The sequence below is a fragment of the Rana temporaria genome, chromosome 5, assembly GCF_905171775.1.
Source record: "Rana temporaria chromosome 5, aRanTem1.1, whole genome shotgun sequence".
Lineage (NCBI taxonomy): Eukaryota > Metazoa > Chordata > Amphibia > Anura > Ranidae > Rana > Rana temporaria.
This window is the reverse complement of record NC_053493.1, coordinates 318,076,123-318,088,366: the sequence shown is the minus strand read 5'-3', so window position 1 is coordinate 318,088,366 and position 12,244 is coordinate 318,076,123. Positions and strand designations below refer to the sequence as shown.

The 12,244-nt window shown below is 42.7% G+C and overlaps 1 protein-coding gene across 2 annotated transcripts in view; it reads left to right on the top strand.

The window, feature by feature from the left end:
* The window catches only part of PCMTD1 (protein-L-isoaspartate (D-aspartate) O-methyltransferase domain containing 1), a 66,039-nt gene that overhangs the window by 14,464 nt on the left and 39,331 nt on the right, over window positions 1–12,244 (top strand). The gene's annotated exons all lie outside the window — the stretch shown is intronic.

Here is a 12,244-nt window from a genome sequence, read left to right as displayed (position 1 = left end):
AGGAAAAAGTGTGGCAGAAAACGCTGCACAACGAGAAGAGGTGACCGGACCCTGAGGAAGATTGTGGAGAAGGACCGATTCCAGACCTTGGGGGACCTGCGGAAGCAGTGGACTGAGTCTGGAGTAGAAACATCCAGAGCCACTGTGTACAGGTGTGTGCAGGAAATGGGCTACAGGTGCCGCATTCCCCAGGTCAAGCCACTTTTGAACCGGAAACAGCGGCAGAAGCGCCTGACCTGGGCTACAGAGAAGCAACACTGGACTGTTGCTCAGTGGTCCAAAGTACTTTTTTCGGATGAAAGCAAATTTTGCATGTCATTCGGTAATCAAGGTGCCAGAGTCTGGAGGAAGACTGGGGAGAGGAAAATGCCAAAATGCCTGAAGTTCAGTGTCAAGTACCCACAGTCAGTGATGGTCTGGGGTGCCATGTCAGCTGCTGGTGTTGGTCCACTGTGTTTTATCAAGGGCAGGGTAATTGCAGCTAGCTATCAGGAGATTTTGGAGCACTTCATGCTTCCATCTGCTGAAAAGCTTTATGGAGATGAAGATTTCTTTTTTCAGCACGACCTGGCACCTGCTCACAGTGCCAAAACCACTGGTAAATGGTTTACTAACCATGGTATTACTGTGCTCAATTGGCCTGCCAACTCTCCTGACCTGAACCCCATAGAGAATCTGTGGGATATTGGGAAGAGAAAGTTGAGAGATGCAAGACCCAACACTCTGGATGAGCTTAAGGCCGCTACCGAAGCATCCTGGGCCTCCATAACACCTCAGCAGTGCCACAGGCTGATTGCCTCCATGTCACGCCGCATTGACGCAATCATTTCTGCAAAAGGATTCCCGACCAAGTATTGAGTGCATAACTGAACATAATTATTTGAAGGTTGACTTTTTTTTTATTAAAAACACTTTTCTTTTATTGGTCGGATGAAATATGCTAATTTTTTGAGATAGGAATTTGGGGTTTTCATGAGCTGTATGCCTAAATCATCAATATTAAAACAATAAAAGGCTTGAACTACTTCAGTTGTGTGTAATGAATCTAAAATATATGAAAGTCTAATGTTTATCAGTACATTACAGAAAATAATGAACTTTATCACAATATGCAAATTTTTGGAGAACCACCTGTATATGTCCGTGCCCTTTGCACATCATCATAACTCCTTCTACTACGCTATTGAATAAGGGCCATTTGACCTTGTCCATTTCCTGACAGTAGAAAGGATTTCAAGTAGAAACCCCATTCATTCTTTTATGGCTTTTTTACATCTGTGCAGCCCAGTGTGTTTTTAAAATATAAAATGTACTGTATTTATTTTGTTTTTACGTGTGTTAAAGTGACAAACATTTTTTTTTAAAACCGGTACAATAACATTACTTGCATATATATAATTTTTTTTTTTTTTTGCAATAAATTTCCTCCTCTGAGTTTCCTTTTAAGTTGTCCCCTGGCAGCACTGCCACGTTCTCCATTCTGTGTCTGTCCACTGTGTCCCTGGGACCTATGGCTTTCTATATGATTCTTTTGTACATGTGCACTCGCACCCTGTGATACAGCTCTACATACAACCTCTGCAAGAGCCACACACACAGGCAGCACAAGAGTGAGGCTGGGTTCACGCCTCCGACATATGCGGCTCGCAGCAGGGGTACGATGCGGCCCTGTTCTCTGTTTCAGGGACGAATCTGGCCCAAACTTTTGCCTGAATTTAGACCTGAATTGGAGCCAAAGATGCACTGCAGCTACAACGGAGATATGTGAACTGGCTCCGTATAGAGGCGGTCACAATCTACTGTCATGCGAATATCTAATTCGCATAGTTGTGAACCCAGCCTAAAAAACACAGCAAAAGCTGCTGTCAGTCACTGCTGTAGAGGAGGAGAAGCATAGATTTCGGTATGTGTCCCTCTTCTGCTGCGTGTGTGTACGTACGCACGCAAGGTGCCTGCAGCGGCTACATATAGAATTCTAGTACAAAGTGGGAGCATGCGTGTTCAGGGGTCTAATACGGGACTCCATTATTCCCAGGGAGCACAGTGGGTAGACATCGAATGGGGAGTGTGCCAACATGGCCAAAAATTAAACTCAAAAGAGGAAATTTATAAAAAAAAAGATAATACATGTAAGGGCGGCCATACATGGATTGAAAGGGACCAGCTGAATTCCTATATGTGTATGGGCAGACTGGTTGTACACAAGTCGATCTATTGATCAACTTGTGTACAACCAGCCTGCCGAGTTTTTCCTAAATGATCACTGTCACCGACTGTAGCTGTCAACACTGATCAGTGTGTCTTCAAAGCTGGCTTCCGACTGTGAATGCATGAGCTGCGCTGCTGTATGATTGGTCCCGCAGTCTTCTGGGACCTGTGACGTGTCCTACAAGGCTGTAGAGGAAGGAGGGGGCCCGGACTTCCTCTCGGATCGCAGCGGCGACCTGACCGGAATTGGGGAGCGGGTACCTGTCAATCAGGTACCCGCTACCTCTCCCCCAAAAAAAATCCCCAATGTGAAGGAGGAGAAAGAGCGAAAATTTCGGTTTTGGGTGAAGTTCCACTTTAATTGCATCTGTTTTATGAAAAAAATATTTGGACTTTAACCTCTGGAAGATTTTACCCCCTTCATGAGCAAAACCTTTTTTTTACTATTCAGCACTGCACTACTTTAACTCGCATTTGTGCGGTCATGGAACATCTTCATGTTCGCAAATTACATTTATATAATTTTTTTCCCACATAAATAGAGCTTTCTTTTGGTGGTATTTGATTACCACAGTTGATGATTAAAAAAAAAATATATATATATATATATATATATATATATATATATATATATATATATATATATATATATATATATATTATTTCTACTTTCTTAGTGTCAAAAAGACAGCACTACACCATATTAACCAATTACTGGGAACTTAAACCCCCCCTCCTGCCCAGACCAATTTTCAGCTTTCAGTGCTGTCGCACTTTGAATGACAATTGCGCGGTCATGCAACACTGTAGCCAAATGACATTTTTATCATTTTTTTTCCCCACAAATAGAGCGTTCTTTTGGTGGTATTTGATCACCTCTGCGGTTTTTCATTTTTGTTAATTTTTTTTTTTTAAGACAGATAAAAAATAAAAAAAAACATTTTTTTTATATTTTGTTATAAAATTTTGAAAATGGGTAATTTTTCTCCTTCATTGATGTACGCTGATGAGGCTGTACTGATGGGCGGCACTGGTGGGCACTGATAGGCGGCACTGAGAGGTGGCACTGAAGGGCATTGATAGGTGGCACTGGTGGGCACTGAGAAGTGGCACTAATAGGTGGCATTGATAGGTGGCAGTGATGAGCACTGATCTGTTACACTGATAGGCAGCATTATTAGGTGGCACTGATTGGCATCACAGGTGGGCATTGATAGGTGGCACTGCAGGCATTGATAGGTGGCACTGTGGGCACTGGTAGGTGGCACTGGCAGGCAGTATTTTTGGGCACAGAGGAGGCAGATGTGCCTCCTTCCTCTTCGGGACCGATGTCTCTTGTAAACAAGCCAGTGATCTACTATTATCTACAAACGATTACCGATCCTCTGTTTACATCATGTGATCAGCTGTCATTGGCTGACAGCTGATCACATGGTAAGGGGCCACCGAGTCTCAGTGACTTGGTGATCACAGCGCGCGCCATGCGCGTGCAAAGGGGAGGACGTCTATTGACTTCCTCCAGGATTTTCAGGCCCGCGCTGTAAGCCGTCATTTGACTATAGCAGCGGGCCTCTAGTGGTTAAAACCAGCATCTCTATGTGTAAGTAGATTACAAAGAGGTGGATAAATATAAGAAACAAAGTCTCTATATTAACAATAACAACAAGTTTTGAAGTTGGTTCATCCAAATATCATGGGTGAGTTCTTAATGTTCAGTCCTCATGCACACAGGGGGTTAAAAAAAAACGAGCTGCAAAGCCAGTACCGATGCCAGAAAAAAGCGGCTGTAAAAACGTGATTTTAGTAACTTGTTGTACTGGCGTTAATGCGCATTTAGCCGCGTTAGCAGCCTTCATTTGCCTCTTCTATTTTCCACTCCCAAATACAATTGCTACAGAACACAAGTTGCATGACATGTCAAAATCAATGGCTCTCTATGAGAGCCGTCCTAACCGATCCAACTTTCAGCCCGTTGATTTGAATGGGAGGAGGGGGGAATGGCCTCCCAAAGCGGGGAGCACACCACCTGGTGGTTTCTGTCTTGGGAAGGAGACTGTACCCTGGTGTGGTGAATCTGGGGCTTTGCCTCTTCTCTTGTTTGGCGTTTTCTCAACTCCTTTCATGCACTTCCATCCCTACCCATATATTTGGGTGGTCCCTTGACACTGGTACCCTGCCTTGAGCACATAGGGGTGTGTGAATTTCTTAGGCTAGGAGCAGAGTGTTGCAGGACAGCTACAACACTTTTTAAATGATGTTGCAAGGCCATGCTGTGCAACACTTTTCTGCATTGTGTGTAAACTGTCGTATCTTCTGGGAAACCTTCCATTTGCTGTGATAATTGTCATCTCTTCTGAGACACAATCCCTTTGCTGTGGTACTTGTGCTGTAACTTCTGCAACACATTTGGGCAGGCAGTGGACCGCTCTGTGTGCATAATCCTGTCTCAGGTTTTACCTCAGCCCAAGTGGCATCTTGAGCACAAGAACAAGGCACTGCTGTTTCAGACATGACCCTGCTCCATTTTGAGGCCCTGCTCTCCACGTTCATTGCCTTCATTGTGTTATCCAGTAGCCTTTAGTTGTTAGTCACAGGACAGCTGCATCCCTTCTCCTCCAAAGCAACAGTTGTGAGTACTCCTCAAGTGATCGCATCATGGCAGACATCGATCAAATGGACATGAAAGAAGGGCTGCAAGCATGCTGTGCACAGGACCTTGATGGAGTTATTTAGGGTTCCACTCCTGCCACTTTGTAACTCAGTCTCCACATATTGGCGTCATCCCTTATATCCTCAGATTCCTCCCTTTTACCTAGAGTAGAATTTTCAGCCACTATGCACTAATGGAGACCACGGGAACACACAAGGTGTAAGTACTGCCCTTCGGGGGTCCCCTGCTGAAAATGAGGAGGATGAGGAAGAGGAAGTGGAATTTGAATCCTTGGAGTCGGAGGATGGGCAGTCCCCTCTGATCTCTTCCAGGCTGAAAGAAAGCATTAGGTTCTGGTAAATAATGTGTTCTCTTATGGCTTGCTAAAAAACAACAACTTGAGAATGCTGGGAGTAGGAGAGGTTATATTGGCTGCTCTAAACACTTTATTTGCCAGTGTCCTCTCCTGAAGGTGGCCGCATACAGTATATAACCCATGGTCTTGATTAATGAAAGCCAGTGTTATATTTGTTGCACACATTTGAAATTGCATGGGAGAATTTTTTTTATTACCTACTGTATCATCTATAAATTACATTGGCACCACATCCCCTTAATTGGTAACAATTTAAAATAGGGTTTGGGGATTTTGAAGGTGCAAAATTACAACAACATTTAAAGGAAAAAAATATTTATTTATAAAAGTTAAAAATGACAGAATATAGAAAATCCATCCGATGATACAATACAGTTTCAAGAATGTGCAAGCTGAAAAATTCTCTCCACATGTTTCGCCATGATTAGTAGCTTCCTTAAATTTATCAGGCACTATCTACTGGAAATAGAAAGAAAACAGTACAAAAAATTACAAAACAATACAAAATTACAAACAAAGACCCCTGAAACCTAGATGATAATTGTGCAGTCACTAATCTAATTGGAAAATATAAAAAATGTCCCCATAGGTGAGTAGGTCTGTTTACCTGAAGCAGCGGTTCCAAAGTATACTCCTTCCCCGTCCTGGCCCTATACTGACATCCTCTACCAGTGGGTTTAAATACCACCCTCCACCACCCTATTGGGCGTCTGGTTTGACGCCAAACAGGATGCTTCAACTGTGTCCAACCGATTGGCTAGGTCGCACCGGAAGTGCCGAAAATCGCATCATGGACCAAACCGAAAGTGACGCTGCATCGTAAATGGCACACCGAAAATGATGCACAAGCCTCCGATTCGGCGAGCCGAAGACACCGTCGGCAACACAAATGGAAATGGCTTCAAAGTGCACACCCACACATTCTGCCATATTAGGATAGAGAAATCCAAACAGACTAAATTAAGTCAATGTTGGTAAAAATCTCTCCCGGCAAAGTTGGTTAAACCGGCCTCTCAGGCAAAGAAACTAAGTGGACTAACCATATAGCACCTAGCATGAAAAGGGGAGGTTTTTGACCAAGACACACTAGAGACGTATGGCGCCATCCAGTGGAGCCAAAAATTAGGGCAACACTGGAAAAGACTCCCTGAGCATCCATATGGTCACCTAATCCATAAAGGGTTCCTCAAGGGATAAATATTAAACAAAGTCTTTTAAAGATCAAGGTAATTAGCAAATTATTAATAATCCTTAGCCTCATATTCAAAAAAATATCTATTGGTTAATAATGAATATTTTATATTTTGGCAACCTAAAACTCAAAATGTCAAAAGCATGATGGGCCATTCACCTCTGCAGCTAGGGGTTCGGATCCCGGTCTCGGCTACATGTGAATTGAGTTTGGTGGTCTCAGCCCGACTCCCGGTGGGTGTGCTATGCGAGGTAAGCCTGCGCTTAGTACGCCCACCCCCCTCCCACAAAAAAACACCACACTTACACGCACTAGAAATTGGGTTAACATGCACGCACTTTGACCACGCGGTCTCTAAAAAAGAGAGGCGAAGGATTAACGGGGCTGGTTGAGCGGGCAAATCCTCTCACTCCCTTATAGGGAGTCCCTCTGCACCGTTGGGCTTCAAAGCGGAGCAGGTAGGGCGGGCTGTGTGGGAGGACCCCTCACACACCCGCCATTGCCACCCGGGGCATGGAGAAAGGTGGCAGATTGCCTCTGGGGGAGGCCTGCCTACTCCCAACTCCTGCAGTCCAGCTCCTCTCTCAAGTACACGCACAAAATACACAAAAAAAAAAAAAAAAGCATGATGGGCTCAGCCAAGCACAGGTCACAAATAACAAATTGAAAACACATAGCCCAAAGACTCAATAATTAACCAGATCAAATTATGAAATAGTTATTGGGTAAACATCTGCAAATATAGCCGATTTTAAGAAAACCTTTTAAAGGAACGAATTGTAGCTGATGGACTCATTCAAACCTGGGTAAGATGTGGCTGCCAGGGAATGAATCCGTCTCATTTCTCTTTGTAAGAGACGTTTATCCATTTTAGAATAGAATATATATTAGAATATATACCCACTCATAGGGGGGGGGGTGGATAAAAGTCTCTTACGAAGAGATCTGTGAACATGTGGAATAGACTCCCTCAAGAGCTGGCTCTGGTCAGTTCAGTGGAATGCTTTTTTAAAAAAGGACTGGATTCTTTTCTAAATGTACATAATATAACTGGGTACTGACATTTATATGTAAAGTTTGTCCAGGGAATATACGATTGCCTATTGGGGGATCCGAAAGGAATTTCTTCCCCCTGCTGTAGCAAATTGGATTATGCTCTGCTGTTTTTTTTTTTTCTCTATTATTGATTGCACTAGATGGACTTGTGTCTTTCAACCTGACTATGTAACATTGCTGCTTCCCAAGGGTGCTCCTTTATCCAGAGTGGCAGCACCATAACGCAGAATGTGTATTACTGGCCAGATTACCAGGGGAGAACAGAGGGAAAAAAGCATAATAAAAGAAAATGAATGAATGCAGCCACTACATCTAATGGTTTGTAAGCTGCAATATATTACATTTTTGGTTTGGGTTTTAATACAGCTTTAAGGTAAATTGAGGGAGACATCTGACCACAGCTACCATGTTTGCTGGACAGCATTTGTAGCTCACCGATGGTTTTTATCAGTTGTCTGGAATGGCTTTAAAAAAAGAAAATGGCAGCCTCTAAAATGTGTTCAGGCGGTGATCCTAAAAATCGCAACCTTTGCTCTGGTTTAAATATTCACTGTGGCCCAACAGCTAGAAATTAAGTAGTAAAAGGGGTGTTCCATCATAGGCATTTGCTTATTGGCACAGTCCTCTGATTCTGTTCACAGGACATAAACAAGCATCAAACCTTTACTCTAAGTGATTGGTTTGCCCAGCAAAGTGAATCAGCAATCCTAGGCAACACCCAGATCCCACAGATTGTTTCACTGCAAATATCGATTTGCTCACCACTGCTCCAGAGTATTGTAATATGTGGTGTGGCAGAGCCAAGACACTTTTGGGAGGGTACCCAGGACCATTCTACACTGCAGGCACTTAGCAATTCCTCCAGGGCCAAACTTTGCTAAGTAGACTATAATGGCAGTAATCTAGCACAGTGTTTGGCAATTCATCTTTTTACTGGCTTACTGGACAGGGGACAATTACCAGTCCATTAGGTATAGGTAAGTGGCACATAAAACTCCCCACACCAACATTTTGGTAAAACTTGTGTCTATTTGCATTAAGATGATAGTTGTAAAATGGATTCAAGTGCCAGGGTGGACCTTTTTTGCGCCAAGCATCTAATTGGCATATGGACCTTAATGCTGCAGGGATACCAATCCATATTCCATTATAGTGGGACTAGCAGGTTCTGTGATATCACCCTAGTGTGGTTATATTTATCCACATTCTTTGTGAGTTTTTTTTGTGAAATCATCCTGGGCCCTCCTTCTGTGGCTTACCATATGCCACCCTGGGCTCTGAAGAGGAACAATTTGTGTGGGACTCTCTTCTAGGGGGTTATATAGTGCCTTGAGGCGATCAAGTTTGCATTTGTTGCGCTATACAAGTTTCTCACTCACTCTATATCCAGTCGTTTTGTATATTAAATTAACTTGTTAGCTTTTATGCAATTTAGTGGAAAGTTTCCCAATGAAGCCAAATTAAAAGCAAAACATGTTAAGATGACTACTTCTGGTCACCATCAGTGGATATGCATTAAAAGCTTCATCAATTTATGTATTTGGTGTAACTTACATTTCTTGTTTTTTCATGTTTTTATCCTTTGAAACTTGTTGGGGTTTTTTCTGAGAAATTTGTATATCAATAAAAATGTTGTGAATCTTATATCATGTATGTTGATATCCTGTGCCTTAAACGTCTCAATTTTTATTTAATCTTTTTTTGTTCTTGCATTTTTGAGGGATGTTGGTGCCCTTGGTTTCTCGCCTATTATCTAAATATACAATACATAAAGTATTCAGACCCCCTTCACTTTTTAAAATGTTATCATGTTGCAGCCTGATACTTTAGTTTAAATTCATTCTCGTTAATCTGCATTTAGTACCCCATAATGAAAAAGTGAAAACACAGTTTTAGAAATGTCTGAATTTATTAAAAAGAAAGCCCTAAAATATCACATGTACTTGTGGAGATTATTACTTTTATTATACACAATTTACACAGCGCTTTACAATGTAGAAGGGGACAGCACAATTACAGTACAGTTTAATTCAGAAGGGACAGGAGGGCCCTGCTTGTAGAGCTTACATTCTAAAGGAAGGAGGTGGTGGTACAAAAGCTAATAGCTGCAGGGGATGATTTGATGGGGCTGACTCGGGTACAGTTCTTAAGTGGGTTTTCAGGGATCTCCTAAAGGTGGACAGGGTAGGGCAGGCCTCAACAAAATCCGGGCGCCAGGTCGCAATTGTGACAAGAAATTGTGACCTGGCGCCCACGCCTGCCGGTAATTGAGGGGGATGTGGAGGTGCACAGAGGCACAGGATCCTGTGTCTCCGTGCGCCGACTGGTAATTTAGGCCACGGCTTTGCAGCCTTGTGAAAGCCCAAGCTGCCTTCTGTGACCTGGCACCATCTGGTGGTGGCCGTTGGCATTACAAGTTAAACAGCAGTTCTAATGTGTGTTTTTTTTTTTTACTGTTTTCACTGCCATCTCCCTCTGTCTAATTAGAACCCCCAAACGTTATGTATATATTTTTTTCTGAAACCCTAGAGAATAAAATGGCGATTGTTGCAATACTTTCTGTCACACCGTATTTGCACAGAGGTCTTACAAGCGCACTTTTTTTGGGGAAAAAATACACTTTTTTTTAAATAAAAAAAGTTATCCCAATTTTTTTTTTTATACTGTGAAAGATATGGTTACGCCGAGTAAATTGATACCCAACATGCTACATTTCAAAATTGCGTCCGCTCGTGGAATGCCGACAAAGTTTTACCCTTTAAAATCTCCATAGGCGACGTTTAAAAAATTCTACAAGTTGCATGTTTTGAGTTACAGAGAAGGTCTAGAGCTAGAATTATTGCTCTCGCTCTAACGATCGCGGCGATATTGGCTGGCTTCTAGATTCCAAGCAAATTTGTCAAACCCTGGGGTAGGGGCTGATCGGACATACTGGGGCAGGGAGTTTAAGAGGATGGGAGAGGCTCTGCAACATGCCTGAAAGTGAACTTGGGAGGAGGTGACAAGGGAGCTAGAGAGCAGGAGATCCTGGGAGGAGCGGAGGGGGGCGATTTGTGCGATATCTGCAGATAAGGTTGGTAATGTAGCTGGGGGCAATTGTTGTGCATGGCCTTGTATGTTGTGGTTAGTATTTAGAATTTTATACGGTGGGGTAGCTGAAGCCAGTAAAGAGATTGTCAGTCATGGATCAGCATTCATAATAGACTGAAAGGGGGATAGCCTGTGTAAGGGTAGGCCATTATGACGAGAGTTGCAGTAGTCACCGCGGGAAATAACCAAGGAGTGAATAAGTTGCTTTGTGGTGTTAGTCAGAAGGGGTCGAATCCTGGAGATGTTGCAGAGGTTAAGGCAGCAAGATTTAGCCAGTGATTGGATGTGAGGGCTGAAGAAGAGGATTAAACCCAGCACCCTGGCATGCTAGAACTCCCTGCATCTATAGACACCCGCGATCTAACACTAACCTATCTAGCTCTGTAAAGAAATAATGAGTATACATACCTTTTCTGAAGCTGATCTGACCCAATCGCATGCTCAGCTGTCAGCCGTGGCTTCTCTGTGTAGGCAGGTGCAGAGGACACGTCCAACAAAGGAAGCCCCATAGTAACTCTATGGGTGACATCACTTCCCATTTATTTCACAGCTGTTGTCAGCCATGTCTTCTGCAGAGCTTCTGCCGCTGGAGATCAGGTCGGATCGGCTTAAGAAAAGGTTATGTATACTAATTTTTTCTTTACTGGGCTAGAGAGGTTAGTGTTAGATTGTGGGTGTCTATAGATGCAGGGATTTTAGTTTTAGCATAGACTTCCACCTTAAGTATTCAGACCCTTTACTCAACTTTTGGCAGCAATTACAGTCTTTGTGGGTATGACACAAGTTTTGCACATCTGCATTTGTGGATTTTCAGACATTCTTCTTTCCAAATCCTCTCAAAGGCAATCAGGTTTGATGGGGACTGTCAGTGGAAAGCCATTTTCGGGTCTTTCCAGAGATGTTCAGTAGGGGTTTAGCACAGGGCTCTGGTTGGGCCACTCTAGGACATTCACAGAGTTGTGTGCTTAGGATCGTTGTCATGTTGAAAAGTGAACCTTCGGCCCAGTCTGAGGTCCTGAGAGCTGTGAAACAGGTTTTCATTGAGTATATCTTTGTACTTTTGTTTCATTCAGTGTTCTCTGAACCCTGACCAGTCTCCCAGTCCCTGCTGCTTAAAATTTACCCCACAGCATTATGCTGCCACACGATGCTTCACTGTTGGGATGGTATTGGGCAGGTGATGAGCAGTGCCTGGTTTCCTCGAGACATAACTTTAAGAATTAAGGCCAAACAGTTCGATTTTTTTTTTCATTAGACCACAGTCTTGAGAGTCCTTCAGGTTCTTTTTTGCAAAATCCAATTTTGCAAAAAAAAACATTTGGATCCAGTCTGTGGTATGTCCCGAGTCTTTAAACATTTTCTCAATTTAAATTGCCAAATACAGAACTGTTCATTATGTTCTCAAATGTATAAATTACCACCTACTGTGAAATACTGTAATTAAATGCACAGTATGTAATGTATGTGTGTGGAAAAAAAAAAAAAACAATGTTGTACAACCTTTGTAAATAATGGGGATTTACATAAATGGAAATACTGTCTATGCAGTAACAAATCTTTATCTCTCACAGCTCTAAACGGCAGGAAACCCTAAATATGACCACAGAATAAAAGGATTCTTATTGTGAGTCATTATATTGTATCATGCCATGATGGTACACGTGATATCTGA